The 19,827-nt window shown below is 45.0% G+C and overlaps 1 protein-coding gene across 1 annotated transcript in view; it reads left to right on the forward strand.

Moving 5' to 3' along the window:
* The first annotated feature begins 650 nt into the window (after positions 1 to 650).
* wasf1 (WASP family member 1) overlaps positions 651 to 19,827 on the forward strand; it is a 59,756-nt gene continuing 40,579 nt past the window's right edge. Inside the window, exon 1 of the mRNA XM_071512102.1 lies at positions 651 to 780. The gene's annotated coding sequence lies outside the window, so the exon portion shown is untranslated. The remainder of the gene's footprint in view (positions 781 to 19,827) is intronic.

Raw genomic sequence — 19,827 nt, forward strand, 5'->3', positions numbered from 1 at the left:
GGGTCATAAACATCATATCAACAATTAGAAAGACGAAGATTGGAATAATATTGACTACCAAATGTTTAGTGCTTTAACTGTCAAAAGGGCAGAGATGGGAAATTGAACATATTTGTCCTTGTTGATTACTTAAATGGCAATATATTAAAATATGCTATTGAATAAAATCAATATTAGTAGGCTGAGAGATGGATGGATGCTGTAATAAAATGTGACTTGATATGTACAGTGAGGGCTGGGATAATCAAATGACTAGCCGTACCCTGCCATCGATTGGACAGCACAACATGACGGTTTGAGGTAACTAGCCAATCATACAGGCGCGCACGTTTTCCATCATCCTCCTCGAGCAGTTGCACGGGACGCTTTCTCGCGCCCCAACAATAGAGTGGTACGTACCACTATCACTGTTTATAATAGGGACATTTTCCTGCGAATCAACGCCATTCCATATTCGTTACTGTGGAAAAAATAGGTTTTCCCGCGTATGGGCAAAACTGGTGGATATTTCTTTGTCACGGGACCTGTCGTCAACTTGACCGGACCAGGTTTACTGCCCATATCTCTAATCTCTACCCAGAGGATCCCTTTGGAAAAGAGTGCTTTGATCCCTCTCCACTGCTGCCTCTTCCAGCAGGACTCCACTCATTTTAACAGAGGGTATCAGTGACAGCACTAATATGGACCCAAGCCGGAGATTTAGATTCTTGGACACGGTGGCATGCTCTACAGCTCAATAGGAATGGAAAGAAAATAAGAGGAGCTGAACAAACGCATCAGGTAATTTAATAAAACATTGTGCACGTCTGGCACTAACGACTTGAATTTGTATGCACTGGAAAATGTGACTCCACTACGCTATTGCATCTCACCACAGCAGCAAGTAATAGCAAACTGTCACCATCTTTTACAATTACAAACTGCTGACTAGTAATTTAGCACTGTCTGGCCATCACTGAACCACAGTAACCCAGTACACAGGTGACAGATGTGGCAAATGAATGTTGACAACGTTAGGACTCGAAACTTGTAAAAAAAAAATGGTGTTTTTAAAAGTACTAACTGTATGTTCATGTGTGAGGAAATGTGCAGTCTAAATTTGTAAATTGGCCGCTTGAAGGAAGCTTGGATTGTAAAGCTCCACATCTGCATGAGCTCCAGCCGCATATTGACATTCAGTCTGGAGAATATCATGTGGGTGAGAGACTGGGGAGCAACAAATCTTTGCAATACCTCAGTAAATTATTATTTGAGGAAAATCTAGCATCTTGTAAATCTAATATGCAGTGTATATATTCTATCAATCCTTGTGGGTTGGGGAGTTTCAGTTTCGTACAATATGATTAAGCGAAGCACCAATAGCGCTGGCATGCCGTGATTTAATTTTCCCACTAAGAATGCATCGACTTGCCTCCGAGAGGATAGGGGCTGGGGTCGTATTCCAGCCAGCTTGGTTTGCAGTCATGGGGGATGGTAGCCCTCAACCCAGTGAAAATCATGCTTTGTGAAATCCGAAACCTCCTTTGTAGTACTTCAAGTGCAGCAAGAAAAGTGGGCATGGGCAAGATTGCAGTTCAGTGAATGTTGTGCAGAGATCAGCTTGTATCATTATTGTAGCCAGAATCATATCTGGTCTCAGCTTGAAGACATGCGGTGCATTATGTGAGACCAGAACATGATGTGCTGTGTGGTTAAACTGCTCATACATTACCTGCTGTCTAGCCAGTTAACCCCATCTAAGAATAGGCTATTTTTCTAGCAGGTCCTCAATAACAGGCTTGGAATACTACAGGCAACTGTTAAGTTTACTTTGAAGCAAGCTACCGACTTCATGTTTGCCCCTAACTGTTCTGAAATCAGAGAGGAGCCTGTAGTGGAAACATGCGGTCAAGTCGATAGCAGATGATGAATGAATTACCATTGTACAGATAGGCTGTAGCAGATAGAAATCTAGGGTGTCTCTCTGCAGCTTTGGACAGTAGATTAGTAGACCATAGATGTAGTAATGACTACCTGCTGTGTATGGGGCATTGCATCACAACAAAATCAATACTATTGGAAGGCTACAAGTGCAAAGCTCAAGGATTTCTCACGTTCGCTTACTTTTAGGTGAGGCTAAAGCATTACGCTCCTCAGTCCAGACACCGTATCATTATCACAAATAGGATGAGCAGATTCTCAAAACTCAAAAATTGGGCACCGGGTCTTATGCCCACAAACTTCTGTGCAGATTTGTACGTTGTGTCAGACTGATACATTAAAACAAATAGAGCAAATGTTTGGAATTCACTGAATCAGCTGGGCCATTTTTGGGATAAGTGTTGCAAAGAGGCCATACTAGTATTTTTCAGAAATTTGTCTGGATACCAGGACACATAGCTGTAAAGTGGGGCTGTCACAGACAGTATGGGCCCTGCTGGGTCGGCCCACTGAAGGCCACATAGCCATGATGCTGTGCTTCTCTCAAATAGAATTCACTATTCCTGAGATTGAGAATCCACTGGGGTTGGGACTTTGTTTGATTTATGCAATGTAATGATCAGATCATCTGATTTTTAGGGTATAATCTTATGAGGACAACACACTTTTTCATAGAAAATGTTATGCTAAATTGTAGACCAAGGGTCAATGCATATTGTCAGATTTTGACCAGATGATGTCACATATGGTTTCTTTGTAGAAATGAAGAGGATTAGGTAAAATCCTTGTAATAGGGGAATTTAGAGCATTTTCATGTTGGATAGGCCTTTTGGATGAATTGATACTAAATGTGTACACTTTTCACATGATCCTAAATGAATGGGTGTCATGTTAGGACATTGTTTATGGAGAAAACATATGGGTCACTGTATGTGACGGCAGCATTGACTCCTCTGGCAAAACAGGCTGAGGCCCCTTGCAGCTGTTAAATTTATCAGTCTGCAACAGTGGCATCCAAAACATCACATGACTGCTCCAGACTGTGTGGGAGCTATAGGCAAAGTTTTGTAACAGCTCAGAAGGATCATACACGTACATGCATGACAGACTTGCATGAACTAAAAATCACCCGGCCTGCGAGAAGTAGCCTGATGTCTCTCCCTATAGTGACATTTATAGAAGCAGCGATTGAATTCACCCTCTCTCAGCTTTGAGGAGACGCACGCTGAAGAAGCAGGCCGACCTCTGCTTGCTGTGCTCCCAAACCACTGGCCTTGTTATCTTTGAAGTGTGCACTTCTTTTGCAAGTGGGTTTTCTTTATCTCCTGGGCTTTTGTTATCTCCACTCTACACGGTTGCGGTGAGCTTACAGGAAAACATTAAACATGGAGGTGAAGAGTAGAAAGGTTGAGAGGTCTGTCCGTACAACCCACTCTTTGATACATAAATCTATATAATAGACACTCATGTTTTACCCAGCGGATGGCCTTACCTAAAGGTGGACTCCCAGAATAGAACAGAACATATTGTCATGGTTTTATCTGATGCTTTTTGTGAGCTCCTTGCTGTAAGGGATGACATTCCAGCACAGTTTGCAGTTCTCATGTTTTTCTCTGTTTCGGAGGCCCTCACGATAGAGGAGCTTTGGCATCCCTCCTGCAGAGGCTTTTGGACCTCTCTTATTTGTTGACATTGCTCTGATCCTCTGCCAGTCTCTGGCTTTCTCATGCTAGCAAGAAGAATCTCTCTCTTCTTCTCTTTCTCTGTCTCCCTCTGCAGAGGAGGAGAGGGGGTGATAGCAGGACACGGAGAATAACAGAGGGCATGAAGAAAGACAGCGTAAAGAAGAGAAAATAAAAAGGGAGGAGAGTAAAATGAGGGATGGCTGCCTGGCATGAGGGGGAGGTGGGGGTTAAGGTGGGTAGAGATTCTAGGAAAGGCAGAGAGAGATGGAAAGAGAGACTTTTTGTGCGTGTGTGTATGTGTGCAACGCCCCTTAACGTGCCAGTTAGCGGAGCCACAGACAGACCTCCTATCTCCCAGCTGTTAGGATGCTCCAGAGGCTCCCACACACAGGGAGCATTGTTCCCTCCCCTGGCCAGGCCCACAGCTCTATAATACTGCCTCTGTCCCTGGTCTGAACCGGCCTGACAGAGAGACACCAGCGCTTAGTTCAGCCTGTCTGACTGGTGCCTCTTGTCTCATCACCACTGCCTCCACCACCACCACCTTCCCTGCTCTCTCCATATATCTGTCACTCCTCGGCTGTGACTTTCAGCTCAAGCAGCAAAGGCAGAACTTGCCATAATTTTCACCTGACAGGTGTATTGAACAAGATATTTTATTGTGATCAGTGATTTTTTTTTTGAAGATATAGCATTTATTAACTCTCTGTCTGGCTTTGTTTTCCCATTTACTTTCTCTTTATTTATCTAACCTACTTTTTCAATCGGTGCTGCAGACCTCCCTCCCTTTCTCACTCCTCTCACTCTTCTCTATACCTCCGGGGATGGGAGTTGCCAGAGTGCTCCTAATATGACATTATCATGATACTTGGGCCACAATGTAGTGTTTCCTAATGTTTTGAGTTACACCAAGTATTGTGATTTGGTGCTTCGATATTTCCATTTCCATTTTTTCTGTTTGTTTGTTTTTCAAATTTACTGTGATACAAACATGAAACAATATCCCTTGACACAATAACATGTAAAAAGTTCATTATAATGATGAGTAAAACAAAGCCATAAATCAAATAATAGATTACCTTTCAGAGTCTTAAGCACTTTTTGAGGACCCTTTATCTTGATTTTCAATATCATCATTTGATAGAACACCATTATGTGATCTTTCCTTAGACTTGAAAAGCAAATGAGAAGATAAATACTTGCTGTCTGTATCCATACATTATGATGCAGCAAAGTGTCACGATATCTATTTTTTTCTCCCAATTCTATCTCACTCTTGTGCTATCCCTCAACCTTTTATCCACCTAGTCTTCCTAGTCGCGTCTCTTATGGCTCCTTAGTTATTGTTGCCTTTCTGCCTCTTTCCCTGTTTCACTGCCTGACTGTCTCCCTCGGGTATAGAGGGCGTTGACAGAGTCTCTCACTGAGCTGACAGGATGCCTCTGAAATAGACCTGTCTGACCGCGTCTCTGCCACCGCCAACAGGGCAAAGGGCTTTCGTCCCCCCATCTGAACCTAGAGGCCCTCACCACCACCCCACCCCACCCCAAAGTTGCAGGAACTCAGCCGCATCTCACTCTCCCTGCCCTTTTCTCTTATTCTGGTCCTCCCTCCCACTGTCTTTCGCTCCAGCACTAGCTCTCTCTCTCAAGTCGAAGGTAAAGCCAGCAATTGTTCTGCTCCGTCTCTTTTCTCTGTCACTTGCTATGGCTATGTGGCTCCCAGTCTGTCTCTGCCTCTGTCTATCTATGCCGTGGATACCAAGACAGCAGGTCTTCTCACTGCGATGCAACACCCCTGCTGCTCGCTGGTTAGATCACAGCTGCTGTGTTCGAAGGATGGTCTTACTGGTAGCATGTTGAGCCTAGCTGTATTGCTTATTGAATAGGTAGGGTATGCCCATGCCACCCAGCTTCAACAAAAATCATCTGTATTGTATCTATAAGTTGAGGATGTTTGTGCCACAACGGTGTAAATGCTGTTTCAGAAGACTTACCACGGCGCGACACTGTATTTGTGCCTCCCGACCCGGGACAGCTGTTCCTCCGGAGCGCGTATTTCAGCGGATGGACTGGCCATCACCATGCTGTGCACTGGACTCATCCCTGACCACGTAGATACGCTCGTATTCTTAAATAAACCAGTAGATTGTCGTGCCATTGTTTCCAATACATAAACTGTGACAGCGCCACAATATCCGCACGGCCGGCACAACATAAACAGTTAATCAATGTATAGAAATGATCTAAATCGTTCTGTAATGCGTCTAATGTGCGCATCACGTCATGTCTGTCATTTGGCCATGTAGCAGCTCTGTACTCAACCTGACAGTCCGTCTCCCGTTCTGAAAACATTCAGAAAAAAATATAAAATTCCACAATTTCGCCGAACTCGCATGTGTTGTAACGGAAAGAAAACTAACTTGATACTTTTCAATCGGACAATGTAACGCTGCTCAACACTCAGAAAGTTAACATGAATGCAGTGCAGAGACTTCATTGCATATTCCACCAGTTGGGTTCCGTTGGACACAGTGTTAAGACAATTTAAAGTAATGAACCCTAAAGAAGGTACATTTTCAGCCTGTGGGAAACACTGACGTCCGTTGTCGGGGGTCCCGACTCTTTTGAATTATGCTTGGTTGAGTAACTTGTTGAGTAGGCCTAAAGACAGGTGTAAAAACACGCATTTTGTATTTTCTATTTTCTATGTCAAAAGCTGTTTTTTACATGATTAATCGATGAATTGGTCATTAACGTGACCGACGATCGATTAAGGAAATTTCTGAAAATTTGCGTCCCTACCCATGACTGTTTGCTATTTAAAGTGAATAAGAACCCCTCAGGACTAGTCAATCAGTAATAGGCAGGTATTTGGGAAATGGAGCACCATGGTGTCATATGGCTGGCCTGACCTATTCTCTCCACACAGGGAGCCAAAACGAAGGGACACAATGGGTTCAGCTAGGGACTATGTGTTGAGGCCACTCCCCTGGTGTCATGTGTACGTTTGGATGGTAAATGCAGTCTGATACCTTCCTCAGCACAATGCAGCTTCAAGTCTGCCCCGAGAGCGAATTGGATAAGGTGTCCTCCTGTGGAGGTATGGGCTCAGGTACTGATAGAGTGTGTGTGTGTGTGTATTTCTGTATATGTCTGTGGTTAGGGTATCCTTTGTGTTTGTTTTACCTAAGCAATTGCAATATAATGTACCAGCTCTTTTAGTTGACCATGTGTCTTCTGTTCTATGTGTAAGCGTAAGCCATCGCCAACTGACATCAAAGTAATCCATTGCAGCTGCGCTCCGGGCGTGTGTATTTCACTACATTTGAATATGCAAAGTTAGGCAAAACGGCGATCCTCACCATGATGGGCAGCAAAACAGGTTCTCCCTCTCTGTCTGTCTGTCTGTCTGTCTGTCTGTCTCTCTCTCTCTCTCTCTCTCTCTCTCTCTCTCTCTCTCTCTCTCTCTCTCTCTCTCTCTCTCTCTCTCTCTCTCTCTCTCTCTCTCTCTCTCCTACCCTCTCCAACACCTCTTCCCCCTCCTTCACTGATTGGTTCTTATTGAGCTGGAACGGCCGATGCCCTGGTCGTCGTGGTGATGTGTGTTGATTGATGGAGGCTGGAGAAATGGGAGGAGAGGCGCGTTTATCACGTCCGCTGCTTGAGTCCCTCTTGTCTGGACTCAGACATCCGTATTCAATTACAGACGCGCTGCATTTTCATTAGGATTTTCATAAGCACTCGTTTTTCTTCCCGGTTCCTCTCCTTGTACCGGGGAAGAGTACAAGGAGTAGCAAGGAATAGATGGAGAGGGAGAGACAGGATTAGAGGCAAGCGTGAAGAAGAAAATAAAAGATGCAATGGGTTGTGCTGGTGTTTTATTGGTCTAAGGCGCATACCACACACTCAAATATTGTTGGTTTAAATCCAGCCCACGACTGTTGTGGCAGATTATCCCCTCTCTCCCATCTTCCCTGTCATGTCTACTGTATACAGTCTAATAAACTGGAAATGCCATGAAAACAATCTTCGAAAAAGGAAAGAAGAGCTAGGCCAATAAAGGAATGATGAGGGGATGAAGTGAAGGAGAATTTAAGTGCTGAGGGGAGAAAGACGGGGAGCAAGAGGGGAAGTAGCCTCTTAGCATCTCAATGTGTTTGACCACAATTTCTCAGCAGGGGCGCCTGTGCACACAGAAAACTGCTGCCTTTAATTAGAAGCCAGTATTTGGCTGTTCATTTACAGCTCACAGCAAGGATCCAGCTCTGTTTAGGATTTCCATGTGGCCTGAGCACAAGGCTTGTCTGATTTGTCCTGGACGGCAGCCCAGCACGGACCCTCAATGCATGCTTTGCTTCCATCTCAGATGGGCAGATCGGAAGTGGTTGCAAGCTCGCCTTCCCTTTGTCTTTGATGGTTAGCAGGAAAGCCTCACCAAGGAAGCCTAATGTAAATAGTCTTACTCAGCAATGACTTCATCTGTTTTATCTGCCATACAGTAGCAATGCCGTCAATTCACGCGGACAAATCATTGCTTTAGAATAGGGGTCAGACAGGCTAGGAAGGTCTTATTGGTGAGAAGCAGCTCAGAGTTGGTTCGATGAGAGACGACACAGCTTTCCCCCTCCACTCCAGACTGTACTAGAGGAAATGTAAAGGTTTGGGGGCGGTAGCTGTTTGTGCTTTTTCTATTCTCAGACCTATGCAAACTGAGTTAGAATTTGGGTGATATGATGATGAAATCAAAACCAGCCTCTCAAGTGAAGACAGCTATGGGAAATACTCCAAGACACGACAACAGTCTGTTTAAGACAAGAGGTTCCCTTACATAAGCTTCTTCCATTTATAGGCACATGCCTACAGCTATAGTGAGTGTCTAGGCTACCATTATACATATAAGTGAAAGGGAGTGAAAACACTCAGAATCTTGAATTTTGCACTCAGATATGTTGATAATGATAACAGGCTATCATCTTTACTTACTCTGACAGTGTCCATAGGCGTTGGCTCTTTGCCCTTGCTCTGGGGTAATGGTGTGTGTGTGTGTGTGTGTGTGTGTGTGTGTGTGTGTGTGTGTGTGTGTGTGTGTGTGTGTGTGTGTGTGTGTGTGTGTGTGTGTGTGTGTGTGTGTGTGTTTGTGCGTGCGTGCGTGTGCAAGCATGAGCTTACACGTGTGTCCCTCTGCATTTTTTTTAGCTCTAGTGCAGTTGACTGGGCCACAAGATGGTGGATGTGTGAATGTGATTCATTGCCTTGGAGGGGCCACTCAGCCAGCCAACCAGCAGGCTGTGACTGTGGACCATCATCCACTCCACATAGCCACTCGCTGCTGCACAGTTTTTATGAACTACAACGCCGCTGGCTGCCGGCTGGCCCAGCTCAGACTTAGCATGGGTCGCTAAGTCACCGACACTGAAATGAGAAGAGCGCTGGCACGAGTCAAGACTCAGCGTTGCGGCAGAGAGCACAGAGTTGATTTGAGAAGGGCGGTACTATTGGTTTGATGAGAACAGCAAGTTGATGCGGTGAGGAGGTAGACCATCCTCCAATCGTAGATCCCAGGTTCAGGACTCCGAGTTGGCAATCTTCCGTCTCTGCTGAAGTGTCCTTGAGCAAGACTGTGAATCCCTGCCAGCTCCAGAGGGGCTGTTCTGTAGCTGAATCTGACCTCTGACCTCCCTGCAAGCCAGCAAATGAAAAGAGGATTTATAGTGTGTCACATTGTTATTATAATAATCGGGTGTATCCCAATTTATATGCGATTAATTGATCAAGTGCTTCAGTCCACTTAAAAATACGAGACAAGAGACAGAGAGAGAGAGATCGCAGCAGTTACAGAAGTGTGTGTGTGTGTGTGTAAAATCTCACACACATACACACACCCAGTGTGGCGAGCTGTGAAATTTGTGCAGCGTGAGTTCTCTGAACCCTAGCAGATGGACTGCAGTATAACGAGGCTGACGTTTGGCAGGTGATGTTATTCAGGGCTAGTTTAGGCCCAAGAGTAAACCAAGACAGCGAGAAAAAAGAAGGAGGAAGAGCAGGGATGGAGGTTGGTGGGTTAGGGTGGATGGGGGAGGGGTGGGCGGTTTGTTTTGTGTGTCTCTCTGATCTTTTAATTAGGTGAACACTTTCAGTTGATCCCAACCCTCTCCCTTTGTTGGCTTAAGAATATAGCACTGGAGATATAAAGCTGGATGTCATTAAGGTTCTACGCCAAACTGCAGTATCTTCCAAGTGTGTGTGTGTGTGTGTGTGTGTGCGTGCGCGTACTTGTGTCTGTTTTCTTAATCAACTCAATTTGGCTAAGTGCCAATGCGCTGTTCGGAGTTAAATGAGCTTGACGTGAGCTGCCTGGAGGTGAACCATCCTCGTCAGGCTTAACAGTAAAGCTGCAGCCCACATGGGTCCAACCTGCGGTGCAGAGTGAGGTCAGAGGTCACATCAGTGCTGTATGCGGTTATGTAAATGTTAGTGGCGACTTGGGGCAAGAGCCCGGTTTGCGTGGCTCAGCCTCAGGAGGACTGATAGGTACTGACAGACAGGCTTGGCTTCACCGCTGGGACTGCTGCTTCTTGCCGCTTCTTTTTCCATCTGTCCTCTCTGTCTCGTCCTCCATTTTCTTTACTAGCTTCCTGTGCGTTCATTCTCTCTATCTTTCTTTCTCTCTGTCTCACTCTCTCCCTCCCCTCTGCCCCTGTCCTTTTTCTCACGTTTCTGTCAGTGCTATATTCTTATCCTTCCCTCAGCCTACTTTACATAAGTTGGAGCCGCACAGTCAGTGCTGACTCCATCCACCGAGGCTGATGATGACAGCCTGTTTTGCCATCACCACTATGTCTTAGTTGGACATCAGCAGAGTCTGAAGGCTTGACCGGAATTTTTTATGCAGATTTACAGTGAGTTCAAACAAAGGTAACGTTAAGAGTGGAAGAGAGGAAGCAGAGAGAGTGAGGCAGTTGTTCGCCGGGCCAGACATAGCCTAGAGCTTCAAATCAAATTTTCCAACTGCTCCATAGATCAAGTATAGAAATGGAGAAAATCTTTGCGGGTTCATTTCAGTGCATCAAACCTTTTTAATTCAGCCAGGTTGTCTCAGTGAATGGCTGCATGTGGGATTTAGATTATGGCTGGCTGGACTAGACTACACTAAGCACTTGTCTGTATATTGCCGTTAAACTATCATAGAAATAAATTGAAATGTGAACAAACATGAACAAATAGGCTAAATAAAAAGTGTGTGTGCATGTGTGTGCGCACCGGGGAGGTTTAAGAATAAGATTATCTTATCAAGCCAATGTACCAACAAACATGCTACCACAAAACATGCTAAATACAACAGGGCAAGAAGGCAAAACACAGACCATAGTTCAAGTAAAAGCCAACCTTAAAAAGTGTGTTTTTTAAAGGTCTTTTGTGAAAGCTCCATCTCTCTTAGACTTAGAGCGAGGATGGCCGATCTCAGGCTGCACTTGGGCTCATAAGTGGTTAAAAGCTCAGAGATATAGCTAGTCACTAGTTCAATTCGCCTTAAAGGTGATCAATAACATTTTTAACATTTCAGTCCTAAATTGCACTGGTAGGCAATGAAGTGAAGCTAAAATGAGGCTATGCTGTCTCCTCTTGGACCTTGTCAGTAGTCTGGCTGTGGCATTTTGGACAAAATAAAGGCAGAGATCACAGTTTCCAGGATATTAAAAGACAACAAAGCTCATTTTTGGAAAGTCTCCTGAGTTGTAGAAAATAGAACTGCACAAGTGTCTCAAGATGTTTGTCCAGGCTCAGACTGGAGACGAAAATCACTCCAAGATTCCTACAGGTTGAAGATCCATTAGTAGGGAGTGGGCCAAGAAGGGAAGGTTACAGATTTGAGCACTCACTGTAGTGGGCGCTGTAATCATACCTGCAGGTTTATCTGTATTCAGGTGTAAGAACACAGTCAGGTAAAGAGGCCAACTATTTTAGACCACTCTAGACAGCGAAGAAAAAGTGCTACTTCAGTGGCAGTGAGGCAAAGGTCTCTCCTGTTAGGGGCAAAAAAGAGTTGCACTCTGCGATTCATAGCTACTGACTAGGTGTTTATCTGTCAACAACAGGACTGAGAGAGCTCTTGGTTGGAGAGAGATGCAGTGGTGACTGTGACTGACAAGGGCATGATGACTCAGACATCCTCACACACACACACACACACACACACACACACGCACACAAACACACACACAACCAGGGGTGCAGTGATGAAGGGGAGGACAGACAAGCTGAAGTCCAACTGACCAGGAAAGATAACAAGGAATCGTGTGGGACCAGTGATAACAGCTGCCCTGGATTCTGCCTCAACAGTGCTCTTACTTGCACATTTGTGGACACACACACACATACACACACACACACACACACACTCCAGGCAGCCTCACCCAATAATGAAGAGCCAGGGGCTTGAAATATGCCCACTGATAAAAAAAAAATAGAAGCAACCAAGGGAAGAGAGTAGGAGAGCGAGAGGCTTTGTACCTGCAGGAAGATTTGGATTTGCTTCCCTTTCAAGATGTGTCGATTGGAGACCAGCAGAGAGCCTCACAATGCCCCGTGACAGGCAAAGGCAAGAGGGAGAAAAGGGACCGAGAGGCGCTTTTGTCTCCGTCCTCTCCGCCCCATTGTCAGCCATATCGCCTTTACTGGAGACAAGATATTGCAGTGGGCTTGATCTAATGATCAAATCTGTGTGGACTAGTGGAATATGTGTGGGCATGTGTGTGTGTGCGCGTGTCTGTGTGTGCATGTCAGCTGGGTGGGTGGAGAATTGAATAGAATTGTTGTCTTGATGGTGACCCCGTGGACTCACACACACATGCACACTCGCCCTCCTTCTGAATATATTGAATTGAATGATGGGGACACCTTAACTAACAGTCCGCCACGATCTAAAAATCTCATCTCGCTCCTTGGCAAAACTGCCTGGCAGGCATTACGAATCAGTGCCCTTATCATTGTTCAATATAATGGCAGAGTAAGTGGATGGCCTAGGCCTTAATTGAGTCAATCTTCTAGAGTGCTGTTAATACAAGATTGTTACACCGCATTCTGTCTCCCGCAGCCCCGCTCGCTCTGTAGGGCTTCGTTCTTTCCTCCCACACCCCCATCTTCTGTCCATTTGTATGCAGGGAATGCTCACCCACCGTTTTGCCTTGCAGCGGGGCTTTAACGCATAGCTGTCAAGGTGGGGAGCAAGGGGGAGGGGGTCAGATGTAATGAGACGTGGGTCACATGATGCCCGGCAGCTGACCTCTTGACCCCTAGTGAGCATGCCATTGCCACAGTGGCACCATTTACTGCTCTCAGTTAACACGCTAAACTGTGTGTGTGTGTGTGTGTGTGTGTGTGTGTGTGTGTGTGTGTGTGTGTGTGTGTGTGTGTGTGTGTGTGTGTGTGTGTGTGTGTGTGTGTGTGTGTGTGTGTGTGTGTGTGTGTGTGTGTGTGTGTGTGTGTGTGTGTGTGTGTGGATTACAAGTTGGTTCCAAAATGAGATATCTAGTATTTAAAAAAGAAAAAGTGATGCCTACTTTTACGTTTTATATCATATGTTTGAATTTGTTAGCACAAATTCAAACATATTTTTAAAAGACAGGAGGTAACAGAAGTTCCTGGTTGACCAATGATAACACTTTTACAGGCTCTATATTTGAGAGATATTGAAGGATGAACTTCAGGCAATGATTTTTTTCTTGGCCAAAACGGATGTATGGTAAACTATTCACATGCTAGCTTGTGTGCGCGTGAAACTCAACTCGGCATGTGTTTTGTCTCATTTGAAATGGCTCTACTTGGCTGAGTGCAACAGAAACAATCGGGGCTCGGCGATCAAACTGGGGCTCGGTCTTGTCCCAGCATTCAGTCCTGCCATTCTGTGCCCACTGGCACCGCCTCGGGCCTCCTCAAAGCAAGGGCACCTTCACTAACCATCACCGCCCCAGCCTGCCAGCACTTTGTGCCCAGAATCGTCTCATTCATGCGCAGACACAAAATGGCGCCATCTCACACACTCGAGGGACGGCCTATGAGAGGTTTGCACAGCTGCCATGGGCACTGTCTGATCGGTCCAATTTATCCCACAAATCCTCCCCACTTCCTGTCCCTCTCTCTCCCCCTCTCTCTCTCTCTCTCTCTCTCTTTCTCACATATCCGTCCCTCAGCTGCTGCCAACTTCCACTCGGTTCACTGTAATATTCTGAGTGGGTTGTTTAATTCGTTATTGAGGTGTAATTGAGCCTGCTCTATCAGCACTGTTTTCTGGAACATGGTGGTTTTCATGGTGTGGGCAGTGCTGTTCATGGGAGTGTAATTTAGCGCAGCCTGGATGTTGTGGTTTCAATCACCTGTTTTTTTAATTTTTGATGATTCCAAAATGAGATCTCTACCATTGGGGAAAACGGCATTATACTCTCATGAAGTGATGAACTAGGTAACTTACATCCTTGGTTGACAAACTGAAAACATTTTTACAGACTGGATTTTAGAGATTTTTCTTAAGGTCAGGCAATGTTTTTTTTTTTTTTTTTACCAATTTGATTAATGTGTGTTTTGTAATAGATCTCCTCCTTTGTTTAGGCTTGCACCACATATTGATAATATACAGTAGAATGACCAGCAAGGTTTCTACTGGAATCAATTATGGTAAGAAGGTCATGATATGCCGGGTCAGCACCCTTTTGAAGAGAAGTGATTTGACATTTTATGCCTGTGTTTACACATTCCCTGCTGTGCAAGAGGCGCAGGTGCATGAGGAACTGAAATGCATTATGCAGCATAATGGAGCTGTGCCTCCAAGCTACATGATCAGAGTTTAAAACCACTGCTCTTTTCATTCTTTGACCGTGAGTTATAGATTCCTAGGTCTAGATCAAAGGAAATTGATTTCAGAACATGTAGCCCACAGTAGACTGAATGTGCAGCCTCACAAGGACCAGGTGGATACAGAGGCGAGATGATAAATCATACACTGTAATACTGTAATACATTCAGGTATGATTTTGTATGGAGTTGTCGACTGCAGCTTGGAAGTATCAATATTGTTGCTTCCATTTTGAGGCTTTAAATCAAAGACCTCTTTCTATTGCATCAGATGATGATGTGATTGAAAATGAAATAGTGCGTGCTCAAAGGCTGCTTGAAATGTTAAAAAGCAACACGCCTTATCTAGAGATTCATGCCTCTTTACACTTAAAGTATAATTGCTTTTGACATGTTGCCCTTGGGAATATTATTCCAGCCTTTTACTGCAGTCAGATGAAAGACAAGTGTAACAGTAAATCACAGTATATTGTACAGTATTGAATCACAATACTTGCAATATAGAAAAAAAAACTGCAGTATATCAATGAGGTATCTGCTGTCTAGTTGTACTCCCTAATGGAGAAGGCCTTCCCCACTCCTCCCCCTGCCTCTCTGCCCTGAACCACAGAGCGCCTGGTGTGGACTCAGGTATTGATCTCAATGAGAGAAGATGATGCTCTCTCTCTCTCTCTCCCTTTCCCCTCTGCCACCCACTCTTTTTTCGTCTTTTTCTACTGCGCCTCAGGGTGTTTTCTCTCTCTCTCTCTCTCTCTCTCTCACTCTCTCTCTCACTCTCTCTCTCTCTCTCTCTCTCTCTCTCTCTCTCTCTCTCTCTCTCTCTCTCTCTCTCTCTCTCTCTCTCTCCCTCTGTGTCTCTGCTTTTGATTTTTTTTCTTCTCTGGACAATCTCCATCTCAGCACAGGAGCTTGGAAACATTTTTTTTTCCCAATAAGCAACAGGAGCTGAAGGTCTGTTCGAAACTCACAACTCCCTTTACTTTCATCCAGAAAATAAGATTTGAAATGGTGCACACACACACACACACACACACACACACCTGCTGTAAGTTAGAAAAGAGACTGGGTCCATCTTCTGTGACAAAACAGTTGTGTATTCTTGTGGGACGGCACCCCCCCCCAGTTTCTGTTGACTCTGCCAAATGAGGGGGTGCAATGAATGGAACGGCTCAAGTTTCATTTGGCAGGCATGTCCACTTTATTTAAGTGTTTTGCCCTCCTAACAGGCATGTTGGCTGGTTTGAATTGCACTTCTGTGCCTTGGGCTTGTGTGTGTGTATATGTGTGTGTATGTTTTTGAGGTTTTTTGTTTTTTTTTCTGATAGGGTTTTCTGTCTTTTGAGCTGACAGGGGTTGCTGCAGTGGTTAGCTTGTGGGCATGTCCTTCACGTCTGTGTGCACAACAAGGGAGTTGGTATAATGAAATTTCCCTCACAGGCCAAACAAGCGCAGCTGCACAGTGCGAGCATGCAGACATTTATTATTGAGCAGCGGGCTTTCATTATTCATATCACTGGGTTTCTGTGCACTCAGCAGATAAACTTCTTTGAGTCTGTTTGTTCATCAGACACTCTACTCATTGATGTTGGCACACAGACTTCCATGAATATTTAGCTGTGCACGTCTACAGCGGGGATAAAGCATGTTTGCTAAATGAATGTCTAAAGCGATCTAATCTCTTTGTAACAAAATACAATGTGGGATGTGTCAGACTACTCACTAGGCATGAGGTTCATCATTGATCATGCTCTGCTTGTGCAGTAATGTGGACAGTAAGTCACTGTTGAGTCTGTGATTTTTATTCATCCACCCTGCCTTGCTTCTCAGAAGATATTTGATGAAGGGAAAGTTTGGATTCCTTGCTGCGTTCTCCAAAGAGTTTAAGAAGGAAAAAAGAGACTTTGCCTCAGCTACATAAAGTTCCAGTAACAACAGTGTGTTTTAGGCTGATATTGACAAAAAAAATTGTATTGCTATTTTTCTTGTGTGTGCTGGTTATTGCAATCGTAGCATGAATTGCGATACATGTGGACACAGTTTTTGTTACATTGTTAGTTTGAATAAAATGAAAGTTTTCCAACATACAGCTTGATTTCTAAGCCAGGGATTGTATTTTTTTGTGTGTTTTTTTTTGTAATTGCATTAGTCGGTATTGCAAACTTGGATTTTTTTTTCTGGAGCATCTCCTGAAACCCGCTTACAACTGCCAGGCAATGTTATTACCGCCCAGAAAGCCTGCCAGCCAGTGGCTCGCTGCCATCTGAGTACCTGAATACCATCTGAGTGCTGGTGTGCCAGGATGCTAACTTTGATCAGTGCTGGCCGGGTTGAGAGGAGAGGCAGGGCACGGTGCTAAACGACTGCCTCGCCCCACATTCCCGCATGACTGGGACCGCTCACTGCTTAACTTGTATGTGAGAAACGACCACGGTCACACACTTGGACCGAGAAAAAAGAAACACTTCAACTTCAAAAGGTTTTACCACACTGCACTGAACGGCCTTTATTCACGGATAAGTTCGAGAGTTCGGCAAAAAGAATATCATGAGAAATATAATGCAAAAAAACTCACAGTTCTTGAAGTTCATTACGCATCTATGTCCCTCGCCACAAGCACTCTGTAAAGTTTCCCACTACCGGCAAAGCTAGTTAGCATAGCTGCAGCCCGACCTGACAGCATTACAGCGCTGCAGGTGTATTTTTAGCCCGACAACAAGAGGTCTGTGTGTGTGTTATAGCACCTCACTGTTGAGGGCCCGCGAGGTGTCATCTCACTGCTGAAGGGGTGCCGGCTGGTACAGAATTTTAATTGGCAGGCAGACACACTGGCACATGCCATGATATGTTCTGCCAACGTGATCTGCAGTGATGGGTAAGGGTGGGGGGTATGGGATATTGTAGTCTCCAAGGGGGGATTGACGTGTGTGTGTGTGTGTGTGTGTGTGTGTGTGTTAGGATGCGGGGAAGTTGTTTTGCCGATATAGGCCTCGTATTTCGTATTTGCATAGTGCTTTGATGATAACTTCTGCCAACCTGATAGGATGCTGTCATACAGGGAATTGCAGCATGTTCAGTGTGTTCATGTCTGTGTGTGTGTGTGTGAGTGTGTTATTGTGTTATACACGTGTGCGCCGGGGACCTCTCGCTGTGCAGAGGCGCCGGCTCTCCCCTCCTGTCAACTTTGACAGTCCGTTCCCACCAGCGGCAACAAAGCATCATGGTCTGCCCAGCCCAAGTAGGGGGGAGGTGCTGGAGTCAGGTGTGGCGTCTGATAAGGCTCGTCCTCCAGGATCAGGCCGGTCTCTCTCTCTCTTGTTTTTTTTTCTTTCCGAGGACATCCTGATTCAAGCGTGGACACAAGAAGGCAGCAAAGTCAGCATTTTATTATCTCGTGATTAAAAAGCCTTTTGAGATGTTTTTTTTAAAATGGGGATATTAAAACGGAATTCCAGGGCTTAAGTTCTAATGAGAAAGAAAATGAGAGAACAAATGGCATTTAAAGTTTTATAGGCTCCTCATTAGAATAGCAAAAAAGATGAGCCCGACGTGCTTTTCTTTCCCTGTTGAGTCTCCAGAGTCTCAAAGAAAAAGCCCCTCATCTTACACCAGCTAAAGGAAACAGCGCTCGCATTGATAAGTTTCGAGTTTGACAAAGTGTCTTCTTTAGAAAATGAGCTGTGGTAGCTGTTCTGTACCGAGTATCTGAATTACTGATTTAAACCAGCTGCTGGTATGCCTCACCAGTTTGATCTCTGCTTCCTCTGCCATTGGCCACTGTGGCTCTGCCAACCTCGCTGATTGGCTGCCTCTGTGCTTTTTTATGTTGGCAGCTGTTCACAGCGTAGGAAGAAACCCAACGCAGCACAGCTGTAGTGTGTGCTTGTAGGTGGATAGTTCTCTGGTTCACAGGAGAAGGTTAGAAAATGTTCAGGCTAATTTGACATAGAGAATGTAGGCATGCTCAAGCTATTAGTTGGATGTACACAATGTTTTGGGGGATAGAACAGCGCATTGTTGTGTGTACATTTACATCTTATATTTAAGGCATTTAGCTGAAGCTCCAGAGCAACTTACAGTGAACAAGCAGGTCAGGGTTCAGTGTGTTGTAACACATGGCTGTTGATGGACTCACATTGGCTGTTGCAGGGATTGAACTGGTGACTAGTGATCAACATACATTCATAGGTGTGACTAGGTGGTTTGCCCTTGGATAGAACCAGTGACTCTTAGTCTGTGTGGGACTCCGCTTCTTGGTGGTCTAGTGAGGAAATTAGCTCGACTAACTGTTCCAACCATGAATTTTAAATCACTCATGAGCTCTCTCTTGTTCCACAAGGCCTAGGCCATTTCAATTCAATTCCACACACTGAGGAACCCAACCCCCATTGCTAGTGTGGTCTGCTGCTCACTGCCTTCTCTGTTGCCCCTCTCTTCTTTTCCTTTCCCAGCTTCATGAAACCAGTGACAATGATGCAATTTTTTCCATTTTTTCATTTTTATTGTCTTTTAAATTGTGGCCACGCAGCTCCTTTTTGTGATGAGTCATGCCTCTGATAGGAGCTGTGTCTTGCCTTTTTCTCTGTTAGTTTCATAGTTATGGTTAAGAAAAAAACGCTAATGGTCTAATGGCGGAAATCTCAGATTCAGATCGATTGGTCCTTGGTCCAAGGCCATTCTGTCCACCACATTTAATACAAATCCGTTCATAAGTTTTTGAGATATCCTGGTGACAGACAGACATCCAAACAAACAGGCATGAAAACATAACCTTCTTGGCGGAGGTTAATTACCCATACCCTCCATATGAGCAAAAATTCTACAGGACACACTGGATGCTTGTGTGTCTCTGTGTGTGTGTGTGTGTGTGTGTGTGTGTGTGTGTGTGTGATCCCAGTTGATGGTGCATCAAGGGTCTGGTGTCTCCACCCAGCCCTCCACATAAAAGGCCCTTGACCTGCTCCATACTGAGGGGTCCGTGGCTGTATTGTGTGGCAGTGTGAGTGAGTAAATGCTCCATTAGGATTCATTAGAGCCTCTAGTCGGACATATTGTCCCGAGTGCAATGAGCCGCACCAGTGGAGGCCCCCTGCTCTCCGCTGGCACGTGCCGTCCCTCTCCCTGCTTTGTGTTGTACACAATGGATGAACGGTTTCTGATATCTCTCTCTCTCCCTCTCTCTCTCTCTCTCTCTCTCTCTCTCTCTCTCTCTCTTTTATTGCATTCATTTATCAATTCCTATCACCGTTCTGACACATCACCCTGATCCTCGCCCATTCATTCTTTCCCTCTTCTGTTGTTCGCTTTTTTTTTTTTGCACCTTCTTTGCCTCTGCCTCTCCTGGGATATTATAAAGTGACCAATGACATCCCACT

The sequence above is a fragment of the Centroberyx affinis genome, unplaced genomic scaffold, assembly GCF_046629955.1.
Source record: "Centroberyx affinis isolate AG114_WGS23_722 - 3 ecotype Tasmania unplaced genomic scaffold, CSIRO-AGI_Caff_v1 ptg006088l_1, whole genome shotgun sequence".
Classification (NCBI taxonomy): domain Eukaryota; kingdom Metazoa; phylum Chordata; class Actinopteri; order Beryciformes; family Berycidae; genus Centroberyx; species Centroberyx affinis.